Source organism: Medicago sativa, chromosome 3 (assembly GCF_051527215.1).
Source record: "Medicago sativa cultivar Bolivia chromosome 3, Bolivia_mono, whole genome shotgun sequence".
In the NCBI taxonomy this organism is placed as follows: Eukaryota; Viridiplantae; Streptophyta; class Magnoliopsida; order Fabales; family Fabaceae; genus Medicago; species Medicago sativa.
Window position 1 is genome coordinate 76,640,268 of NC_140751.1, and position 9,850 is coordinate 76,650,117.

At 36.5% G+C, this 9,850-nt stretch overlaps 1 long non-coding RNA gene across 1 annotated transcript; it reads right to left on the reverse strand.

Moving 5' to 3' along the window:
* Nucleotides 1–2,509: 2,509 nt before the first annotated feature.
* On the reverse strand, nt 2,510–4,820 carry LOC146940347 (uncharacterized). The gene is made up of 2 exons (XR_015031983.1): nt 4,692–4,820; nt 2,510–2,883 (listed from the first exon to the last, which is right to left on the reverse strand). It is a non-coding gene; the product is annotated as an uncharacterized LOC146940347 (long non-coding RNA).
* Between the last annotated feature and the right edge of the window lie 5,030 nt (nt 4,821–9,850).

Here is a 9,850-nt window from a genome sequence, read left to right on the forward strand (position 1 = left end):
ACTGAGAACCATTCGAACTTGATGAAAATCTATCGAATTGGCATGGTTTTCGTTTCGGTTTTCTGATAATTTGTGTTTATTTTGTGCAATTGATGATGATTTTGGAGTTGGTTAGGGTTTGGAATTGGAGCGTCAGAGAAGTTCTTGATGAACTTCGATGAAGTTCTTGAGTTTCTGGGTTTTGATCCTAACTAACAGGAGAGAGAAGGTTCTGATTTGTTTGTGTGAGTTGGCGTTGAATCAATGGATCTGTTGGCACTTGTGCAGTGAATGTGCCTTTTATAGGCTGCCATGTGTGATTTTGGGCCAATGTGGGACTGCCACGTATCCTGGACTGATGATTTGGACAAAGGACCTTTCTGCAATTTGTTAGAAATAAGGACTGACCTGCAAATTTGAAAAAAGACTGGACTGCAAACTTTTTATGATTAAAGGACCAAAACGTAAATTGAGAAAAGATTTAGTGGCCTGAAAAAAAAACAAAAAGGACTTAAATGCAAATAATAGGAATTTTAGGGACTAAAATGCAATTAAAAGTAAAATTGGATAAAAAATGTAAATTGAAAAACAACGTAAAGTGAAACCAAAATAAAATCAACAAAAGGACTAAAATGAACCAACTACACAAATGAGGTACTTCAAAGTAACCTCTCTCTGCCAAAATTTTGTGTGAAATGACCAAAATGCCCCTGGGGACTAAAACGACTCAAAATGACTCAGATGCAATTCTAAAATGGATTTTATCATGAAATTAAAGCAAGAATTTATTTAAACCAATTGAAATGACTCAGAGACAATTTTTAGAATTTAAACAGAGTTTTAATACATGAAAAGACTAAAATGCCCCTAGGGGCTAAACTGACTCAAAATGACTTCAAATGCGATTTTTGAAATGGATTTTGACATGGAATTGAAATAGAGACTTATTCAAATCAATTGAAAAGACTCAAACAATTTTTAAAGACTAAAATAAGCTGGGATACAGGAAATGACTAAAATACCCTTTTTCATAAATTTTGCAAGTAATATTGAAATAAAATGCAGAGAAAGATGCAATTGATCAGAGACAGTTCAAATGACTTGAAATGCAAGAAAAGAAGAATGGAGCTAGTATTTTTAGGTCCAAAATTAGGGTATAACAGCTGCCCCTATTTAAGTTTCTTTGTCCGGAGAGTCAAGAGACGAAGTCTTTGAGTTGACAGGACGAAGATACTTAAATATCAACATTTGCACTGTTTTTGGACATAAAAATACGCTCTCGGATTTTCAAAATCATGAATGTCATGCAATATTTTGATTATGAATGCAAGACAAACAACTGGAGTCTATGGAGCATGTCATGTCACTGGGGATTCAGGTGGACATTAACAGGGTAGACAAACCAGGGGATAGAAAATAGGGTGAAAGTTGTTCTTTGGATCGAACTAGCCACTTGACCAAGGAATACAAAACAAGAGATAGGTATAAGCTGTTCTTGGGATCGAACTTGGCACTTGACCGGAAACATAGACATATAGGCAGATACAAGCTGTTCTTTGGATCGAACTTGACACTTGATTGAAGATACAAACAGATAGACAGGTACAAACTGTTCTTTGGATCGAACTGACTGTTTGGCTGGAGATATAGACAAAAGGGTAGATACAAACTGTTCTTTGGATCGAACTCGCCGCTGGATCATCACCACATCATGTGGGTAGGTGCAAACTGTTCTTTGGATCGAACTTGTCGTTTGACTGATAACAAAGCATAAGCTGGGTACAAACTGTTCTTTGGATCGAACTTGTTGTTTGTCCGGAAGTATAGGTATATAAGCAGGCACAAGCTGTTCTTTGGATCGAACTAGCCACTTGACCGGTAACAAGATATGCATTGGAAGTTTGATTTGGAAAGATACAAATTGAGAGTAAGTTGATATTGACTTGACTTGAAAATAGACATGACCATTTTGTTGGCCCAAGAGTAAATTGAGAGTTGATTAATATTGACAAAGACATTGAATTGAAGGTTTGAGATTGAAAGAGAGATTGAAAATTGAGATTAATCAGAGACATAGACATAGACATTGAATTGAGAGTTGAAATTGAATTGAATTGGAGATTGAAATTGAATTGAGTTAAATTGACATTGAAATTGGATTGAAGGTTGAAATTGAATTGAATTTGACAGTTGAAATTGAAATTGTGATTGGATTGAAATTGGAGATTGAAATTGAGTTTGACAGTTGAAATTGGATTGAGTTGAAATTGAGATTAGATTGAAATTTGGAAGTGAGTTGAATTTGACATTTGAAATTGAATTGAATTCAAATTGAGATTGAAGATTGGGTTGAATTGGAAATTGAAATTGGGTTGAATTGAAAAGTGGAGATTGAACTGAATTGAAAGTGGAAACTGAGTTGGATTGAAAGTTGGAATTAGAAATGCAGCATGTATGTATGGTATAACAAAATTATTAAATGTATGAGCACAAAAAATGCATGATTATGCATGTATGATGTAACACCCCGTTCTCCCAACAACGTAATATTAATTATTATAATCAGAGTAATCACACAACGGAGTGTCACACTACTTTTCAAAAATTCATAAATAGAAAATATCTATTTATTTAAGGCCAACATAAAGAATCTTAATAAACTGCAGCGGAATAATTCTTTAAAAATATAATTTCAACCAAAATTCAACATCAATAAAAATCTTGGCACAAAGGCCCCAACATAATTCAACTTTATTTTCAACAACGATAAACTCTAATAGCAAGTCTTTTCCAAAATATGTGATACATAAAAGAAATGAGAAGACATTCACAACGATTTCCCCATCCTAGTATGTATCAGAGCCCTAGACACTTGAGCCGACCAAACCTACAAGTCATCAGTACCTGCACATTACCCACGGTCGAGGCAACATTAACGCAGAAGGGGTGAGAAACTTATCCAATAATAATAATATATAATTCATCAAATTAATGAAAACAACAAAGCATATCACAACAGGCATCATTAATAATGTATTTGAATAAACACATAAGCAACGACATAATTATTTTCAGCAACAAGGTACAGCAAAAACAACAACAACAACGTTATCCACAACGACACCGACAACTCGACAATGCGACAACGACAACAACTCGACAATGCTACAACGACAACAACTCGACAATGCTACAACGACAACAACAACTAATGCATCATGCAGGTGGTGCCAATCTACGCGCGTTGAATGCTAAGCATTCCAGGGCATAAGCCCCCAACGATTTGGATGGTTAAAGCATCCCAGGGCATAAGCCCCCAACAGGTGAATGATAAACATTCCAGGGCATAAGCCCCCAACGGGTTGAATGATGAACATTCCAGGGCATAAGCCCCCAACAGATGTGAGTATGCAAATGGACTCAACTTGTGTATATCAACATACAACTTCAACAACGGCAACAACAACAACGACAACAACGTATGTGCCTAAAACAATTATGACACACTCCCCAACTTCGACATCAGATGATACAACAACGTCAACGACGAAAAGGAAACAAGATAGCATAATAGAATGCATTAACATCATTTAAGGAATGAATTACATCAACATAATTGTCAAAAAACATCATAATATTACTCATAATCAATTATCATCATATATTTAACCGCTTCAGACATCATAAACATCAGTATTAATAACCATTTAGGATCATCCTATTATCATCATCAATCATAAACAACATCATCATCAAAACATCATCATCAAGACATCATCATCAGTAATCATTTATCATCATAACAACTACAACATCTACGACAACGACAATATGCATAATTTACTATGACTCAACGACACAATAATTTTCAACAATGGAACAACAACTTTTATTATACAAAAGTGTTTACACATATATTTCATATAGTACAACCTTCAATAATAATATTCACTTCATAAACATGGCTTAATAAATCAATTACATTCATCTCAAAGTCTAAAACATCCCCCAAAAGCAATTAAGTTTTGATCAATAGAACATAAGTCAAATATCCATAAAACACCTCAACTAAATCCCTAACACTTAAGTTTGAAGTTGGGAAACCAACCATATGTTTTTAGACTAACTTGGGATTAGTTATGCTAAGTTTTCTTAAAGTTTTCTGAAGACCCACTTGGACTATTTTTATCATAACTCAAAATCTACAAATAATTTTCTAGTCACTCCAAAGCCATTAGGAAGCTAACTCAATTATCTACAACTTTCATGTTTACACCCAAAGCTAATTCAAAACAGAAACGGATGAAAAAGACGCAAGAACGCGAAACAGGGAAAGCTGTCAAATCGGAGTACGATTTGGAAAATCGGAGCATGATTTTCTGGGTCAAAATTTGCATTTTCATTCGTAAATAATCGGAGCACGATTTGGCAAAATCGGAGCACGATTTGGCACAGACTGTTACGATTTTTGCACCATTTTTCACTCCAAAACCCAATTTTTGATCCCTTAATCACCCAAATTGATTCATAAACATGTTTACAGGTTCAGTAGACAACATAGGGAGCAAAACAACATATAATCATGCATCCAACAACATAAATCATTACAATTCATCATTTATCATAATCTTTCTAACCCTAAAATTAAGAACAACAATTCATCAAATTTCAGAATTATATATCAAGATTATTGAAAGGAATCCCACCCTTACCTTAATTCAGCAAATTCTACAGCAAAAACGGTTGGATTCTCTCTTCCTAGCTCTTCTCCTAGCCTTCTCTTGGTTCTTCTCCTCTTTCTCTCAAAACCCACCTTTTCTCAATTGTACGTGAAATGTTTCTTTCTGAATTTCTTTCTATTCTATTTCCCAATAAACATAACCTCTCCTTTATTTTTCTTAACTCCCTTAAACTAACATAATTACTAATTAACTCCCATTAACCAAAATATTAATATTTTACTCCTATTTTTATTTCTCCTAATGTTTCCACAAATAATAAAGCCATATTCATTTAAATAATATACAACTCCCTAAATCATATAATAAAATAGCATCACACCATATATCAAATAAAATCACCAAAAACACATATTTCACATAAAATCATCTATTTAACAAATAAAATCATATAAAAATACTCACACATCTACTAAAATATTAGAATAAAAATGGGGCGTTACAACTCTCCCCAACTTATAGAATTTCGTCCTCGAAATATTACCTCAAGCAAACAACTCAGGATATGACTCCTGCATCTTACTCTCCAACTCCCAAGTAAGACTTTCACCAGTTGCTCCTCCCCAAACAACCCTCACTAGAGGTATATCTTTGCCTCTCAACGTCTTCACCTTACGATCATCAATCCTCAAAGGTAAAGTTTCCACCGTAAGATTGTCCCTAACTTGCACATCATCTCTAGGAATAACATGTGAAGGGTCCGCTACATACTTCCGAAGTTGCGACACATGAAACACATCATGCAAGTTCGAAAGATGTGGTGGCAAACCAACTCTATAAGCCACCGTGCCAATTCTCTCAGATATTTGATAAGGACCAATAAACTTTGGAGTCAACTTCCTGGACTTCAATGCACGACCCACACCGGTCCTAGGAGTGACTCTCAAGAACACATGGTCACCCTCTTGAAACTCAAGGTCCTTCCTACGCTTGTCATGATAACTTTTCTGTCGACTCTGCGACGCTTTCATATGCTCTCTTATCATCTTGACCTTCTCCGTAGTCTGCTGAACTATTTCAGGTCCCAACACAATACTTTCACCCGACTCAAACCAACATAAAGGAGTTCTACACCTTCGACCATATAAAGCTTCGAAAGGTGCCATACCAATACTCGAATGGTAACTATTGTTGTACGTGAACTCTATCAATGGTAGGTGACTGTCCCAAGCTCCACCTTGCTCAAGTACACACACCCTCAACAAATCTTCTAATGATTGGATCGTCCTTTCCGACTGACCATCTGTTTGCGGATGATAAGCTGAACTCAACTTCAGCTGAGAGCCCAAAGCTTCTTGCAAGCTCTTCCAAAATCTCGAAGCGAACCTCGGATCTCTATCCGACACAATACTCGACGGGACACCATGCAACTTCACAATATTATGAATATAAATCTCCGCCAACTGAGCTACCGAATAAGTGATATTAATTGGAATAAAGTGTGCCGACTTCGTCAATCTATCGACAACAACCCAAATGGCATCATGCCCTCTTTGAGTGTTTGGTAAACTCGTCACAAAGTCCATGGAGATGCTATCCCATTTCCATTCCGACACATCTAAAGGCGTCAACAAACCAGCAGTCTTCTGATGTTCAACTTTCGATTTCTGACAAGTCAAACAAGCATATACAAATTGTGCGACATCACGCTTCAACCCAGACCACCAAAACAGTTTCTTCAAGTCATGGTACATCTTTGTAGCTCCCGGATGGATACTCAAGCTACTTCTGTGACTTTCTTCTAAAATCAACTTTTTCAATTCATTATTATCAGGAATACAAATCCTACCTCGGAATCTCAACACTCCTTGATCATCAACCTGAAAATCACCATCTGCATTCTGATTACTAGCACCCATCAAGTCTACAAATTTCACATCAACCTCCTGGGCTTCTTTGATACTCTTCAAGAAATCATTATTAATTTTCAACATACCCAACTGCACACTCTGAGGTGCCAATTCACAAACAAGACTTAAGTCTCTAAACTGTTCCAGCAATTCAAATTCTTTCACCATCATAGCCGACATGTGCAACGTTTTCCTACTCAAGGCATCTGCAACCACATTGGCTTTACCCGGATGATAATTCAAACCAAAATCATAATCCTTCAACAACTCTAGCCACCTTCTCTGCCTCATATTCAACTCCTTTTGATCAAATAAATATTTCAGACTTTTATGATCACTAAACACTTCAAATCTGGAACCGTACAAATAGTGTCTCCAAATTTTCAACACAAAAACCACAGCAGCCAACTCTAAATCATGTGTAGGATAATTCTTCTCATGTATTCTCAATTGTCTCGAAGCATAAGCTACTACCTTGCCATCTTGCATAAGCACACCACCTAATCCCAACTTGGACGCATCACAATATACCACAAAAGGTTTATCCGGCTCTGGTAAAATTAAAATTGGAGCCGTTGTCAATCTTCGCTTCAACTCATTGAAATTATTCTCACACTGAGCATCCCACACAAAAGCTTTACCTTTACAGGTCAACTGAGTCAATGGAAGTGCCAACTTCGAAAATCCTTCGATAAATCTTCTGTAATAACCAGCCAAACCAAGAAAACTTCTAATCTCCGTAACTGACTGAGGAGTCTCCCACTGTGATACCGCTTCAACCTTCGACGGGTCTACAACAATACCACTACCAGAAATAATATGGCCAAGGAAACTTACTTCACTTAACCAGAACTCGCACTTTGACAGTTTTGCATACAACTTCTTTTCTTTCAGCACCTGTAACACAATCTTCAGATGTTCTGCATGCTCTTCTTCAGTCTTAGAATAAATCAAGATATCATCAATAAATACAACAACAAACTTATCTAGAAAAGCATGAAAAATTCTGTTCATATACTCCATGAACACACCCGGCGCATTAGTAACACCGAAAGGCATCACTTTATATTCATAGTGTCCATACCGTGTCCTAAAGGCCGTCTTCTGCATATCTTCATCCTTCACCTTAATCTGATGGTAACCTGACCTCAAATCAATTTTACTAAACACGCGAGCACCCACTAATTGATCCATCAAGTCGTCAATTCTCGGAAGTGGATACCTATTCTTTATCGTCACTTTATTCAGCTGACGGTAATCTATGCACAATCTCATGTTACCATCCTTCTTCTTAACTAGCAACACAGGTGCTCCCCAAGGTGACACACTTGGTCTTATAAACTTCTTATCAAGCAAGTCTTCTAACTGTTTCTTCAACTCTGCTAACTCAACTGCTGATATACGGTAAGGAGCCATCGACACAGGCTTCGTACCCGACACCAGATCAATTGAAAATTCAACCTCCCTTTCTGGTGGCACATCTGGAATCTCATCAGGAAAAACTTCAAGAAATTCATTTACAACCGGCAACCTATCAATCACAGCCTGATTCTCCACAGACAAATACGCCATTAAAGAGAACATCAAGTTTCCATCATGCTCTAACTGCTTCAGCTGCTTAGTAGATAACAATTCTGCTCCACTCTCTTCTTCGGCAGAAGAAAAACACACCGACTTACTAAAACAATTAATATGGACATGGTTGTACTCCAACCAGTCCATACAAAGGGTTACACAACAAACAACAAACAGGACAACAAGGACAATACAAAATTGTCACACAACACTACTAGGCTTGACACGACTCTACTAATTGGCCGGACGGACCGACCTGCTCTGATACCAATTGTAACACCCCGTTCTCCCAACAACGTAATATTAATTATTATAATCAGAGTAATCACACAACGGAGTGTCACACTACTTTTCAAAAATTCATAAATAGAAAATATCTATTTATTTAAGGCCAACATAAAGAATCTTAATAAACTGCAGCGGAATAATTCTTTAAAAATATAATTTCAACCAAAATTCAACATCAATGAAAATCTAGGCACAAAGGCCCCAACATAATTCAACTTTATTTTCAACAACGATAAACTCTAATAGCAAGTCTTTTCCAAAATATGTGACACATAAAAGAAATGAGAAGACATTCACAACGATTTCCCCATCCTAGTATGTATCAGAGCCCTAGACACTTGAGCCGACCAAACCTACAAGTCATCAGTACCTGCACATTACCCACGGTCGAGGCAACATATACGCAGAAGGGGTGAGAAACTTATCCAATAATAATAATATATAATTCATCAAATTAATGAAAACAACAAAGCATATCACAACAGGCATCATTAATAATGTATTTGAATAAACACATAAGCAACGACATAATTATTTTCAGCAACAAGGTACAGCAACAACAACAACAACAACAACGTTATCCACAACGACACCGACAACTCGACAATGCGACAACGACAACAACTCGACAATGCTACAACGACAACAACTCGACAATGCTACAACGACAACAACAACTAATGCATCATGCAGGTGGTACCAATCTACGCGCGTTGAATGCTAAGCATTCCAGGGCATAAGCCCCCAACGATTTGGATGGTTAAAGCATCCCAGGGCATAAGCCCCCAACAGGTGAATGATAAACATTCCAGGGCATAAGCCCCCAACGGGTTGAATGATGAACATTCCAGGGCATAAGCCCCCAACAGATGTGAGTATGCAAATGGACTCAACTTGTGTATATCAACATACAACTTCAACAACGGCAACAACAACAACGACAACAACGTATGTGCCTAAAACAATTATGACACACTCCCCAACTTCGACATCAGATGATACAACAACGTCAACGACGAAAAGGAAACAAGATAGCATAATAGAATGCATTAACATCATTTAAGGAATGGATTACATCAACATAATTGTCAACAAACATCATAATATTACTCATAATCAATTATCATCATATATTTAACCGCTTCAGACATCATAAACATCAGTATTAATAACCATTTAGGATCATCCTATTATCATCATCAATCATAAACAACATCATCATCAAAACATCATCATCAAGACATCATCATCAGTAATCATTTATCATCATAACAACTACAACATCTACGACAACGACAATGTGCATAATTTACTATGACTCAACGACACAATAATTTTCAACAATGGAACAACAACTTTTATTATACAAAAGTGTTTACACATATATTTCATATAGTACAACCTTCAATAATAATATTC